The sequence below is a fragment of the Eublepharis macularius genome, chromosome 2 (genome assembly GCF_028583425.1).
Source record: "Eublepharis macularius isolate TG4126 chromosome 2, MPM_Emac_v1.0, whole genome shotgun sequence".
Taxonomy (NCBI): Eukaryota; Metazoa; Chordata; class Lepidosauria; order Squamata; family Eublepharidae; genus Eublepharis; species Eublepharis macularius.
The window spans coordinates 5,134,480-5,147,843 of NC_072791.1; the positions used below are offsets into that span (position 1 = coordinate 5,134,480).

General features: G+C 48.9%; 1 protein-coding gene across 1 annotated transcript in view; it reads left to right on the forward strand.

Moving 5' to 3' along the window:
* The first annotated feature begins 11,405 nt into the window (after positions 1-11,405).
* The window catches only part of MAP4K5 (mitogen-activated protein kinase kinase kinase kinase 5), a 110,044-nt gene continuing 108,085 nt past the window's right edge, over positions 11,406-13,364 (forward strand). Inside the window, exon 1 of the mRNA XM_054970520.1 lies at positions 11,406-11,590. The gene's annotated coding sequence lies outside the window, so the exon portion shown is untranslated. The remainder of the gene's footprint in view (positions 11,591-13,364) is intronic.

Consider the following 13,364-nt stretch of genomic DNA (forward strand, 5'->3'; position numbering starts at 1 on the left):
TCATGGACTGGAACCCACTTCAAATACAAGCAGCTCAGCCAACACCTGAGACGGGCATTCCAGCCACACTGCCCAGTGTTTTGCCTACTGTGATATTTAAATTCCCAGCATCGGTGTTGGTTTGGTGTCATCTACATAATTGCTATTTGGGTGTTTGGCATATTGTGTCAAGTAACCACTTCCTATGTTTGGCATGTGCACGTCTCGTGGATTTTTAAAGTGTTTCTTGTGGGAGAACTGCTTTTATTTGCGGCGGGGATATATTACCACAGGCCCCAACACCACTGGTATAGACAAAACAAACCCCCTCAGAGAGTTATTTAACGCAGAAATTCCTCTACCACTCACAACCATTCGTAATCTAACTAAAGCATTATTGGGTATTATTTTAAGTATCAAGTTAAAATATTTAATATCTCAATAACTGGCAACAAAGCGAGAGATAACATTACACAAAAGGATGAGATTGATTGCATCTTCCGGTTACATAAAGGGGGGAAAAAAGAAATATGAAATAAATTAAATTAGCAGAGAGAATCTGAGGGAGGCGTAGAAGAAAACAAGTCTTTGCGCTGTTCGTTCGAAAGGTTTGCCAAAAGCACTTTATTAAGAGAAATAAAAGTAATAAAGACATCCTCTGTGGTGGTTCCTGCCTTATGGAATGGCTTGCCTGAAGAGGTCGGGAAAGCTCCCACCATCTTGGCTTTCTGCAAATGATAAAAAACTGAATTATTCAGACATGGACAGCCGTTTGGAAGGTAGCTCCTGTAGAAAGCTATGTTTAGACAAGCCGGGCATAGGAGGAGAGGTGATCCCTGCACATATGGGGGTCCAAGGCTATGAAGGGCTTTGTAAGTGGCCAGTATTTTGAACTGAACCTGGTAACTAATGGGCAGCCAATGGAGTGACTACAGAATGCGTGTAATAGGGGTGCTCTACCTCATTCTCGATAATAACCAAGCTGCAGCAATCTGCGCTAACTGGAGTTGCCAGGTTGATTTTGAGGGATCTATACAGAGTGCATGACAGTGGTGTAGTCTAGATGTTAATCATGGCATGGATTAAGGTGGCCAGATCAGCTGGGTCAGGGAAGGGGGCCATCTTCCAGGCTAAACAGCAGAACGCACATCGATCATTCTAAAATTATGCAGATCCTCAAGCCAGAAGCAGACCATAAAACATTTACTAGGTAATAAGAACTGAGCCTGGCGCTCAGAATAATTTCAGCCCAGAGTGGTTTTAGCTCAAGACAATGTGCTTTATTGCAAGCCAGAACAGACAGACCACTTCAGTTAACAGAACCCCAATATATGCACACAAGTCCTGCCCCTGAATTAACCATCAACCAATAGTAACAAGCACTCTAGAATACCGTCATTTGCATGAACTATATACAATATAACATATTTACACAACAGGGATCTGGTCTTTATTTAGAGAGGACTGATTGGCTGCTGCCGGCTATAACAACCAATGATAGATCAAGCCAAAGGAGCCTAACTTTTATTGAAGTGAGGGCCAATACACAACACTAGGTAAAAACCCTTCGTTAAAACCCTGGGTGAAAAAGAATGCCTATAGTGAAGTAAGGGAGGTACTAGTAAGGGCATTCCAAAGACAGGGTGCCACCGCTACAAAGGCCCTGTCTCTGGTTACACACTTTATAGCACACTTTAACACTTTCTTTAGTGTGTTGGTTGTTAGACGTACAAATGCAGCTCAGATGAAGGTGAGGATTAGAGTTATGGCTGTCAAATGCCACAAAGGAGCAAGAGTCCAGCGGCACCTATAAGGCTAACAAAATTTGGGGTAGGGTATGAGCTTTCGTGAGCCACAACTCACTTCTTCAGATACAGCCCACTTCTTCAGTTGTATCTGAAGAAGTGAGCTGTGGCTCACGAAAGCTCATACCCTACCGCAAATTTTGATAGCCTTATAGGTGCTACTGGACTCTTGTTCTGAAGACAGGGCCGGATCTACGTTTGCCAGTGCCCAGGGCAACTGTAGTCAGGCTCTATGCACGCGCGCACTGCGTGATGACGTCACTCCTGTGAAGTCATCACGCTGGGGCGTCCCCCCACTCCCGTGGCAAGCCAGCTGTCCTGGCACGCCGCGGAGCTGGAGGCGGCGGCGGCAGCGTGAGTGGCTCGGAGGCTGCCTGTGCCATTCACCTGCCCTGCAGGACAAGGGGCGGCCGGCTTGCCGTGCACCCCTTGTCCTAGGGAAAGGCGAATGGCACGGGCAGCCTCCGAGCCACTCGCGCTGCCTTTTGCCTTTCCCGCAGGATAAGGGGCAGGTGGCTTGCCACGCGCCCCTTGTCCTGGGGAAAGGTGAACGGCGCGGGCAGCCTCCCAGCCACTTGCGCTGCCGCCGCCGCCACCAGCTCCGTGGTGCGCCAGGACAGCCGGCTTGCTGCAGGGGCGGGGGGGAAAGGCGAACGGTGCGGGCTGCCTCCCAGCCTCCCCCAGGCGCGGTCCCAGGGCTGGCAGCATGCTCCCGGGGCTGGCAACTGCACCTGGCGCCCCCTCTTTGGCGGCGCCGGGGGCAGACTACCTGTCCTCAGGGCTTTTTTTCTGTGAAAAGAGGTGGTGGAACTCAGTGGTGGAAGTCAGGACCACACAATGACGTCACTTTGGGTCAGCTGGAACAAGGGGGAGTTTTTTAAAGTTTAAATTGCCCTTGGTGAAAATGGTCACATGGCCGGTGGCCCCGCCCCCTGATCTCCAAACAGAGGGGAGTTTAGATTGCCCTCTGCGCCGCATGGCGCGGAGGGCAATCTCAACTCCCCTCTGTCTGGAGATCAGGGGGCGGGGCCACCGGCCATGTGACCATTTTCAAGAGGTGCCAGAACTCCGTTCCACCACGTTCCCCCTGAAAAAAAGCCCTGCTTGTCCTGGAGAGCTTTGTTCCATGAAAAGTTCATGGGAAGATGACTTGTGAGGACAGCAGATTGCCCTCTGGTTTCTGATTTAGGAAGGGATCACTAGAAAGCAAATGCCAAAGATGGAAAGGATTCTCTTAACGGAAAAAAAAACAAATTTTGAAGATGGGAATGATTCTCATCATTCTAAAGCACCTGCAATGCATCTGGTACTGTAAGGGCTCCCGCAGGAACTGTTAACAATATAGCCAGTAAGTAAACAAACAAAGAAACAGACACATACTATGATTCGCTGTATAAAGAAGCTAACATTGACCACACTCTAGCATGACCATAGACAGCACGATGGAGCTATGCATCGCAGACTGCAGCTGGGCTTTTCTCTGTGGCTGTGGGCTCCGAGCCCAACGGTGCCCTCGACTTTACCCTTTGCTCTCTCCCTTCACTGCCAGGGAGAAAAGCAAAGCTCTGCACTTGAGGTCACGGTGGTGAAGGGCTGCTGGATCGCCTGGCAAAGATTCTGCCAGACGCCTTGCAAGATACAAGCCCTCCTGTCGTTTGGATGGGCATTTTAGTAATAGGTTGTTTGCAGCCCCCACCGCCATTCCATTTCCCTCCTCACCAAAGAGATTCTTCTTGGCTGCTGAAGCCAATTGCCTCCTCTGGTCCTTTCCTCTCTTCAGGAACCGTATTCCCTCATCCGGGAAAGAAATCTTTGAAGGAGGAAATTGGGCTTGGAAGATGCATGCCTTCCAAACTCGGTTTCCTCTTCTTTATGCTGGAAGAAAGCAGGCAGCTGAGTGCTTGGCTCCCTTCAGCCTCTCAGGGGTTGGCACCCAACTGCCACTCTTTGCTGCCAAGAATGTGGAGAACACACGTGCACAAGTCTCTGCCCCCATTCGTTGTGGTGGTTGTGGGAGGGCCCGGGGTCCCACAGACAGCCCAGTATGTTTTTTGCAAGGGGTTTTAACTCTCTGTCCTCCAACAGATGTCTGTATGTGGATATAGCACTTTACTAATTTATTGGATGGGAGATCACCAAGGAAGTCTAGGGTTGATATGCAGAAGCAGGCAATGGCAAACCACCTTTGTCAGTCTCTTGCCTGGAAAACTTCAGCAGGGTTTGCCATAAGTCGGCTACGACTTGATGGCACATTACACACACAATATAGGAAAAGAGTATGTTTAGCACTCCAATAATATTTCAGATCCAGAGGAGTTAGCCATGTTAGTCTGTAGTAGCAAAATAGAAATGAGTCCAGTAGCACCTTTAAAACTAACCAACTTTACTGTAGCATAAGCTTTCAAGAATCACAGTTCTCTTCATCAGATGCATGGAGGGTAAGAAGAAACTGGTCAAATATATAGGTGGAGAGGGGAGCTCTGCCCTCATATCTACCCAGGAAATAGAATTACAGGAGCCAATGGTGTCAACTACACTATCTCTGGCTCTTACAGCTGCTCATCCTCCAATGTGATATATGCCCTCATGTGCCAACAATGTCCATCTGCTCTGTACATTGGACAAACCAGCCAACCTCTGCGCAAAAGAATAAATGGACACAAATCTGACATTAAAAATGGCAACGTCCAGAAACCAGTGGGAGAACACTTCAATCTACCGGGACATTCCATCAAGGACTTAAAGGTCACTGTAGTTCAACAGAAACCTTTCAAAAACAGAATCCAACAGGAAGCCGCTGAATTGGAATTCATATGTAAATTGGACTCAGTCAGGCTTGGATTGAATAGAGACTATGAATGGTTATCTCATTATCAGAAGTAATTGATTTCATTATCAGAAGCAAACTGATCCCATTATCAGAAGCTACTGATTGCATCTGTCAGGGGTCTGAGTCCCAGCCCCCAGACTTGCCAGGAGGGAACAGTGGGAAGCAACTGGGAGGCAGCGGCCCTGCCACCCCAGCCAGCAACCAGGTCCAGAACCTGCCTACTCCAGGGGGAAGAGGCGAAAGGCCAAAGCCTCAGAGGGCTGGAGGGAGCAGGGAGAGACCAGCCAGTCCCACCCTCCAGGGGGAGGAGAGGGGGCTAAGCAGACCAGAGGAAAAGGGCCAAGGCAGGGGGAATAGGGACCCAGCAGCAGCCCAAACAGAGCCCGAAGCAGCCACTACAGCCCAGAGCCACATCCCGGCTAGAGGACAGCAGCCTGGCTCAGGAGGTGCTAGGAGCCAAGCACCTCCAGGTGGAGCCGCCAGAGGCATTCTGGGGGAGGAGATGGGCAGCCCCAACCAGCATCAATGAGCAGGCAGCCCAGAAGCTGGCCAGGGCAATTACAAGCAAGGCCAGGCAAGCTCAGCAGCACAGAAACGGGCTGGGGCAGCTCCTCACAAGCGAGGCCAGGGAAGCTCAGCAGCACAGAAGCCGGCTGGGGCAGCTCCTCGCGAGCGAGGCCAGGCAAGCTCAGCAGCTCAAAGGGCTACTGGGGCAGCTCCTCATGAGCAAGGCCAAGGAGACCTCAGCTGGGGATGGCTCGCATTCAACCCCACCCTGCCAGCAAGGCAAGGAAGCCTAGAAGGGATTAGTGATAGGAGGGAAACACCTGAGGGGAGGCACAGCTGGGCCAAGTCAGGAGAGGGAAGAAGCCTGCAAGGAGGGCGGGGCGGAGAAAGGAAACTCTATAAAGGGTGGCTAGGAAATGCTCTGAGGTGGTGGGTGTGAGTGAGGAGTGATGGTGTGGAGTGAGAGCAGAGCAGTGTGAGAGTGGAGGCTTGGAGGAGAGTTCTGGGAGGAGGAGATGATGGAGGACACCAGGTTGAGCAGGCCAGCGAGTGGACTGAGAGGGAGTCTGGGTGATGTATACTGCCCCTCCTTCCACAGAGCAGGGTCCTGCAGCATCCCTGGCACCCCTCTGATGTCAGGGCTGGCCCAGCTGGCACCCAGCGGCAGCAGCGACAAGCCCTGACAGCATCTACTCCGCCCTCCCCTCTCCACCTATATATCTGACCAGTTTCTTCTTACCCTCCATGCATCTGACGAAGAGAGCTGTGATTTTTGAAAGCTTATGCTACAGTAAAGTTGGTTAGTCTTAAAGGTACTACTGGACTCTTTTCAGTTGCTGTTCAAATTGAACATAACAATAAATGCCATAAAAATTGCTTACAATTCAAGAGCTCTTTGGGAATGCTTGAGGCGAGTGGGAATAATGGAGAACACCAGGAGAGAGGTTTTCATCTGTGATACAGATTCCTAAGTTTGTTTGTTTATTTATGTATTTATTTATTTCTATACCTTTCTCACTGAGACTTGCTGGATTACATATGAACATGAAAATTGGCTGGGACATTCAATAAACAAGGGTAAGGCTATTAGAAATTTGAAAAAATCCAATACAGTGTTGAAAAACTATATTAAAGCATTTTAAGCCGATTGATATGACATATTAAACAGCATGGAAATATCCAGTAGGCGCATACTCACAGCAACAGACAGTACTCAACGCAGTACTCATAGTCTACACTACAGTCCCTATCTCTGTACCGAGGCAACTCTCTGAACCATTTCCTCAGCACAGCCCTATTGCCTGTGTAAGTAAGCGCTCTCGCCCTTTCTACCCCTAAATTGTATTCATAGCCAAAGTGGCTGAACAGGGCAGATTTCCCCCTATGCACAGCTGGGATGATAATCCATGTGACTGTGAATATAGAAACGGGAGTGGTAATTATTCCATAATTAATAGGGAGTAGAATTGACCAGGTCAACCCCATAAATGCTGGTGTTTATAAGGAGGTAGCAGCCATTGTGAATTAATTCGTCCCCAAATAGTGTGATCTTGTGTACAGGCTGCTGCCTTGAGCCACAAGGAAAGGTGGGATATAATTTAAATAAGTAAATGCATAAGTGTAAATAAAGAGTAAGCTTTAAGATATTTGGCCTGCTTCCACACAGCAACGATCCCAGCCTGCGCTCATTGTTTTTTTATGAATGGAGAGACATTGGCAATGACAACTTGGGGATTCTCCCTGTTTTCCTTGATATCTCCTGGGTTTACCAGTTCCCCCATTCCCTGGCCACTGGGTGGCTTCCTGCTGGCTTAAAAAAAGTACTAGCAGCAATGTTGCTATAGTGTTTTAACTACCCCTCCCCCAAAAGCAGATAAAAAACCAGTCGAGGACGGAATCGTAAACAGGATACCAAAGGGAAATCTGGCCATGCGGTAACTGAACCCAGCTTTGAGCAAAGTCTTTCCAAGCAGCTGGAAACTGGAGGGGGGGGCGGGGATCCGAAAGGTGGACAATTGTACATGTTGTGCTGAAGTTGTGTGTGTGTGTGTGTGACCTGCAACTTGGGAGGTGAAGCAGAGCTCATCTTTGTGGGAGTGACTTAGGAAGGCTAGTTCAGGCTTCAGTTTATTTTTCTGTAACACATGAATGCTGATCCTCTGGAATGAATTTTAATTTATACTCCACCTTTCACCCTATGGGAACCCAAAGGGGCTTTCATCATTCTCTTCTCCTCCCTTTCATCCTCACAACAACCTTGTGAGGCAGGCTATGCGGAGAGGGTATGACTGGCCTATGCTCACCCAGCCAGCTTCCATGGGGGGTGGGGGGGTGGGCAGGGGTGAACTCATGTCTTCCAGATCTTGAACCTCTAGAAACGTGTGTGGTTGTGACTGATTGCTCAATTCCGCTGAACAATCTGGAGTTAAATAGCAAGTTCCTTGGGATGACTGCAAGGCGATGGCCGTTATCGGGATTCTTTAATCACTCTGTAGATGCTCAGAGGCAAGCCTTCCTCTCTTCCTGATAGAGCACCCCCTAGGGGTGCCTAACATCAAACAACCACCACAAGAATTGAAGTGACGGGGTGCCTTGATTTCTCACGGAAATCTCTTCTCAGAAGAGAAAAAAAGAGAACAAGAGGAATCAATGGCTATATCTAAAAAAAACCTTAATTTGGGGGAAATTTCCCACCCCATAACAACCCTACTCCGAATTAGGTGATCTGGATTATCCCCACTGAGTTTGTACTCACTCATGTGCGTTTATGTCAACAGCGCACAGCAAAACTCTAGGATTAATCGGCTGTACACGATCCATGGAAGGGGGGGGGCAGTTAATCCAGCTCACCTAACTCAGAGTAGGGTTGTTGTTATGGGGTAGGAAATTTCTTTCCCCCAAATTAAGGGTTTTTTTTAGATATAGCCATTGGTTCCTCTGACTCTCTTTTTTCTGAGGGTAGGATTTCTCTTTCATTTCTCTTCCTAGAGAAATCAAGGTGCCCCTTTGCCACTTTAACCCTTGTAGTTGTTGTTTGATGTAGCAGGAGCGGAAGGCTTGCCTCTGAGCATCTACAAAATGAGATCCTGAACGGGCTCTCTTGCCTGTGTCTGAACTAAGCTTCTACTAGCTAAAAGAAAGATGTATCTTTTCTCTTGGAAAGCTTTCAGCAATTAGTTTTCAGACCTGTCAAACAGCTAAGTTCTTTGAACCACCTGTTTATCAGTACATTTATTTTATATAGGGTTTGATATTGCTTTGTAGCTCCTTATCGAGCACACAGACCACCTGTCTAAAGTTTATTTCACTTTACTGAAATTACACCTTAGGTTTTTAATGAAGCAAGTAATTAAAATATAAATGGTTATTAATATAAATCCTATAAATACAGAACACAGAAAGGCAATAAGAAATAAGTTTGCTAACATTTCTTAATTAATTCTATGTTTAACATGATCAAAGTTTCTATGAAATGCATAATCTCACCTAGATTTTCTCAAGAGATTTCTTCCATCAGAGCTCTGACACTCTATCTGAATTTGCATTTTTCAAATAAGTTATCATATGCAAATATCTAAGATTTTTTTCACATGATAGCACAAACGTATGATAATTGGTTTGATGCTTCATTTAATATTCATAATTTATATTGTATAACCTTCCCATTAGTAAAAATTACGTTATACTCAACTTGCAAAACAAAACTATAAATCTCTGAGAAATGTCAGAAAGAGTTGAGAGATCACTATTGGTTGAATCTCTGATAGAGGAACATTAATCTAGATAGAGTCCACTATTTGAATTGACTGCCAAAAGATTAAAGCACACCTGTTAGAGTTACCTAACACTCTGAAAAAAACACACAGACGGTTCATGCAAAGTTTGAAAGTTCATCTATAATACAAGCACATGGCCTAGTGTTGCTTAATATTGATTATTGTCATGTGCTTTTATCTATATTGGTGCAACACCCTCCCTTCCTGTGCCTCCTTTTTTCCACTGTGGGCTCCCTTGCTGGTCTCCTGTTGGGGACCGAAACCCCTCACCCTGGTTTTCCAGTGCAATCCTATACAATCCTATACAAGCACATGGCCTAGTATTGCTTAATATTGATTATTGTCATGCGCTTTTATCTATACTGGTGCAACACCCCCCTTTTCTGTGCCTTCTTTCTTCTGCTGTGGGCTCCCTTGCTGGTCTTGTATAAAGATGTATCTTGCTTCTGATTGAACCATGTCTCGTTCACTGGCTCCAAGTGTAAGTAAGGATTTCTTTACAATCTGGGTTGAAAGAGGCAGCGCCTTAAAGCTACCTAGAAGCCCGCATCTCCTCTTAGCTGCTTCCAGAATACGTCTCCTGTTGGGGACCGAAACCCCTCACCCTGGTTTTCCAGTGCAATCCTATACAGTCCTATACAAGCACATGGCTAGTATTGCTTAATATTGATTATTGTCATGCGCTTTTATCTATACTGGTGCAACACCCCCCTTTTCTGTGCCTTCTTTCTTCTGCTGTGGGCTCCCTTGCTGGTCTTGTATAAAGATGTATCTTGCTTCTGATTGAACCATGTCTCGTTCACTGGCTCCAAGTGTAAGTAAGGATTTCTTTACAATCTGGGTTGAAAGAGGCAGCGCCTTAAAGCTACCTAGAAGCCCGCATCTCCTCTTAGCTGCTTCCAGAATACGTCTCCTGTTGGGGACCGAAACCCCTCACCCTGGTTTTCCAGTGCAATCCTATACAGTCCTATACAAGCACATGGCCTAGTATTGCTTAATATTGATTATTGTCATGCGCTTTTATCTATACTGGTGCAACACCCCCCTTTTCTGTGCCTTCTTTCTTCTGCTGTGGGCTCCCTTGCTGGTCTTGTATAAAGATGTATCTTGCTTCTGGTTGAACCATGTCTCGTTCACTGGCTCCAAGTGTAAGTAAGGATTTCTTTACAATCTGGGTTGAAAGAGGCAGCGCCTTAAAGCTACCTAGAAGCCCGCATCTCCTCTTAGCTGCTTCCAGAATACGTCTCCTGTTGGGGACCGAAACCCCTCACCCTGGTTTTCCAGTGCAATCCTATACAATCCTATACAAGCACATGGCTAGTATTGCTTAATATTGATTATTGTCATGTGCTTTTATCTATACTGGTGCAACACTCCCCCTTCCTGTGCCTTTCTTCCACTGTGGGCTCCCTTGCTGGTCTCCTGCTGGGGACTGAAACCCCTCACCCTGTTTTTCCAGTGCAATCCTATACAATCCTATACTGATTGTCATGCGCTTTTATCTATACTGGTGCAACACCCCCCTTTTCTGTGCCTTCTTTCTTCTGCTGTGGGCTCCTTTGCTTGTCTTGTATAAAGATGTATCTTGCTTCTGGTTGAACCATGTCTCGTTCACTGGCTCCAACTGTAAGTAAGGATTTCTTTACAATCTGGGTTGAAAGAGGCAGCGCCTTAAAGCTACCTGGAAGCCTGCATCTCCTCTTAGCTGCTTCCAGAATAGGTCTCCTGTTGGGGACCGAAACCCCTCACCCTGGTTTTCCAGTGCAATCCTATGGAGAGTTACTCGAGTCTAATCCCATTGACTTCAATAGGCTTAGACTGGAGTAACTCTCCATAGGATTGCACTGCTAATGTTGTCTACCAGTTCCCATCTCATGGGATATTTGGTCGGGTTCAGGCAACAGGGGCTGCCGCCTAGAGTCGATGTTGACTGAATTTTCTATTTTTAATGTGATTTTTGCGATGACACCATATATGATGATATCCGCTCTGAGCCCTCCTGAGGGGAGAGCGGACTATAAATGGAATAATAAAACTAAATAATTAAAAAAATCCCCCTTGATCGAACTGGAATCGATGAGAAACTTGTCTTGGGGATAACAGCAACATACTTTGTAAACCCGCTCTGAGTGGGAGTGAAGTTGTCCCGAAGGGCGGCGTATACATCAAATGTTGTAATTATTATTATTGTCGTTATTGTTGTTATTCCCAAGTCCTCAAAAGGGAGGAAGGGCCGTTGGGCTTCGGGGAGGAATCGGGTCAAGAGGCGCGAGGAGCCTTTCTCTGAGGCGAGGGGAGGCGGCCCGCCTCAGCCTGAGGAGAAGCGGCCTGCGCGGCGCCTCCGCGCCGGGGCGCTCTGGCTCTGCCTCGGCGCGGCGTGGCGGAGGAGGAGGCCGGATCCAGGCCGCCTCCCTCCTTCCCTCCCTCCCTCCTCGGGAGGCGGGCCTGGGAAGGGAGGCGGGCCACGGCGGCGGCGGCTCTGGCGCGGGCCGGCCCGGAGCGGGTTCGAGAGGCGGGCGGGCGGGCGAGCGGCGTTCTGGAAGGCGGGCGAGGCCGAGGCGGCCCAGCGGAGCGGGGAGCGGAGCGGAGCAGGCCGGCCAGCGACTCCGGCCGCCGAGCCGCCCTCCCTGCGGGACAAAGAGGGCCTCCCTGGGCTCGGCCCGGCTGGAGGGAGGGAGGCCGCTGGGGAAGAGGTGAGGCGCCGGGCGGGATCGGGGCCTACGGGGAGGCGGCGGGGAGCGGAGCCCGCCTGGGCCGGGCCGGGCCGGAGGAGGAGCGGAGGGGCGCTGGAGCCGGGCCGCCTTCGGGGCCCAAGCGGAGCCCGGGCCGGTGGGGGGCGCGCTGGACGGCCTCGCAGGTAGACTGCGGCGGAAGGGGAGGCTCTGCAGGCCGAAAGGGCCGGGCTGCGGCTGCGGCGCCTCTGCTCGGTGGGCGTGCGGGCGCCATTCTCGGGCCTGAGGTCGTCCTCGGGGTCTGCTCCCCCCCGCAGCCCTTGAGCCCCCCAATCTGAACCAGCGAGGGAAGGAGCGGCGTCCAGGGTTGCCAGCCTCCAGGTGGGAGAGCTCCCGGAATTACCACTGATCTCCAGGCTATAAAGAGAAATAATGGTTAAATAAACCAATCAGTCCCCCTGGAGAAAGTGGCTGCTTTGGAAAGGGCGCTCTGTGGCATTGCAAACCCCCAAACCCCCAAACCCTGCCCATGCTTCACCACCCAGATCTCCAGGAATTTCCCCACTTGGAGCTGGCAACCCTACGTTTTTGGCAGCCTCGCTTGGGACAAGGGGCTAATGAGTTTTAAGGACCCAGGAAAGTGGAAGCTCGGTAAACGTGCTCATCTTCAAGATGTCACAGGGCTCCTGGTCTGGGGTTTTGTTGCAATAGAATGACGTTTCCTCCCCCCACTCTGGAATTAGTATCCAACATCCATTGATCTCAAGTCCTTTTTCTGTCCGTGGAGGGATCTCCACCAGCCAGTGCAGGGTTGTGGTTAAAGTGTTGGGGCTAAAGTATCTAGGAGACCCAGTTATGAATCTCCACTTTGCCCTGGAAGCTTGCTGGGTTGCCAGCTCCAGGTTGTGAAAATCCTGGAGATTTGAGAGGTGGAGCCTGGAGAGGGCAGGGACCTCAGCAGGGTACAATGCCATAGAGTTCACCCTCCCAAGCTGCCATTTTCTCCAGGGGAATTCATCTCTGTGGCCTGGAGATCAGTTGCAATTCTGGGAAATCTCCAGCTATCAGGTTGGCAACCCTATGTGATTGGAGGGTCCGTCACACACCCTCCACCTACCCCATCTCAAAGGGTTGTTAGGATAAAATGGAGGAGGGAAGAAAGATAAAAACTGCTTTGCATTCCCGTTGAGGGAAAGGCAAGGTATAAATGTAATAAAAGTAATAGATGTAATAACCAAAGATGCCCGAGAGCCCTTATGGCAGAGACGTGTGTGGGCACCTGGGGTGGACTTTCACCCCCACTGAATGCTTCATCCCCCCTCTGAAGTGGCTTAAGAAGATTTGATTCCCACTTGGGCGAAACGGCTTGGCTCAGAAGTCATTCAGTGTCTCTGCTCAGCGGGTCTTATCTCAGGCCTCTTGTTTATATGTTTAGCAAGATGCTGCGCAGGGTTTCAGGCAAAAACAGTTCGTCGCCTGGATTCTTGGACACTGCGGTCCTTGCTGCAAACTTCATGACAGTGGCTGGTTACGAATCCTGTGCGCTAAACAAATCGAAGTTTGGCGTCTGACTAATCTCTGATGCTGTGCCAAGAAATGTTGGATTCTGCAGTCTGTACAGTCAAGCAAACAGATTTACACGAATTTGCTTGTTTTTCCTTGTTCTACTCTGGGGAATTTAACTTGGGTTCCCTCTGGCTGACTTACAGAACTGAAATTGGTAGACAGATCGACTGAACCTTTAGTTGCTTTCTCAGGGAAGGCAGATTTTAATTTGTAAGCCTGGAAGGCTAAG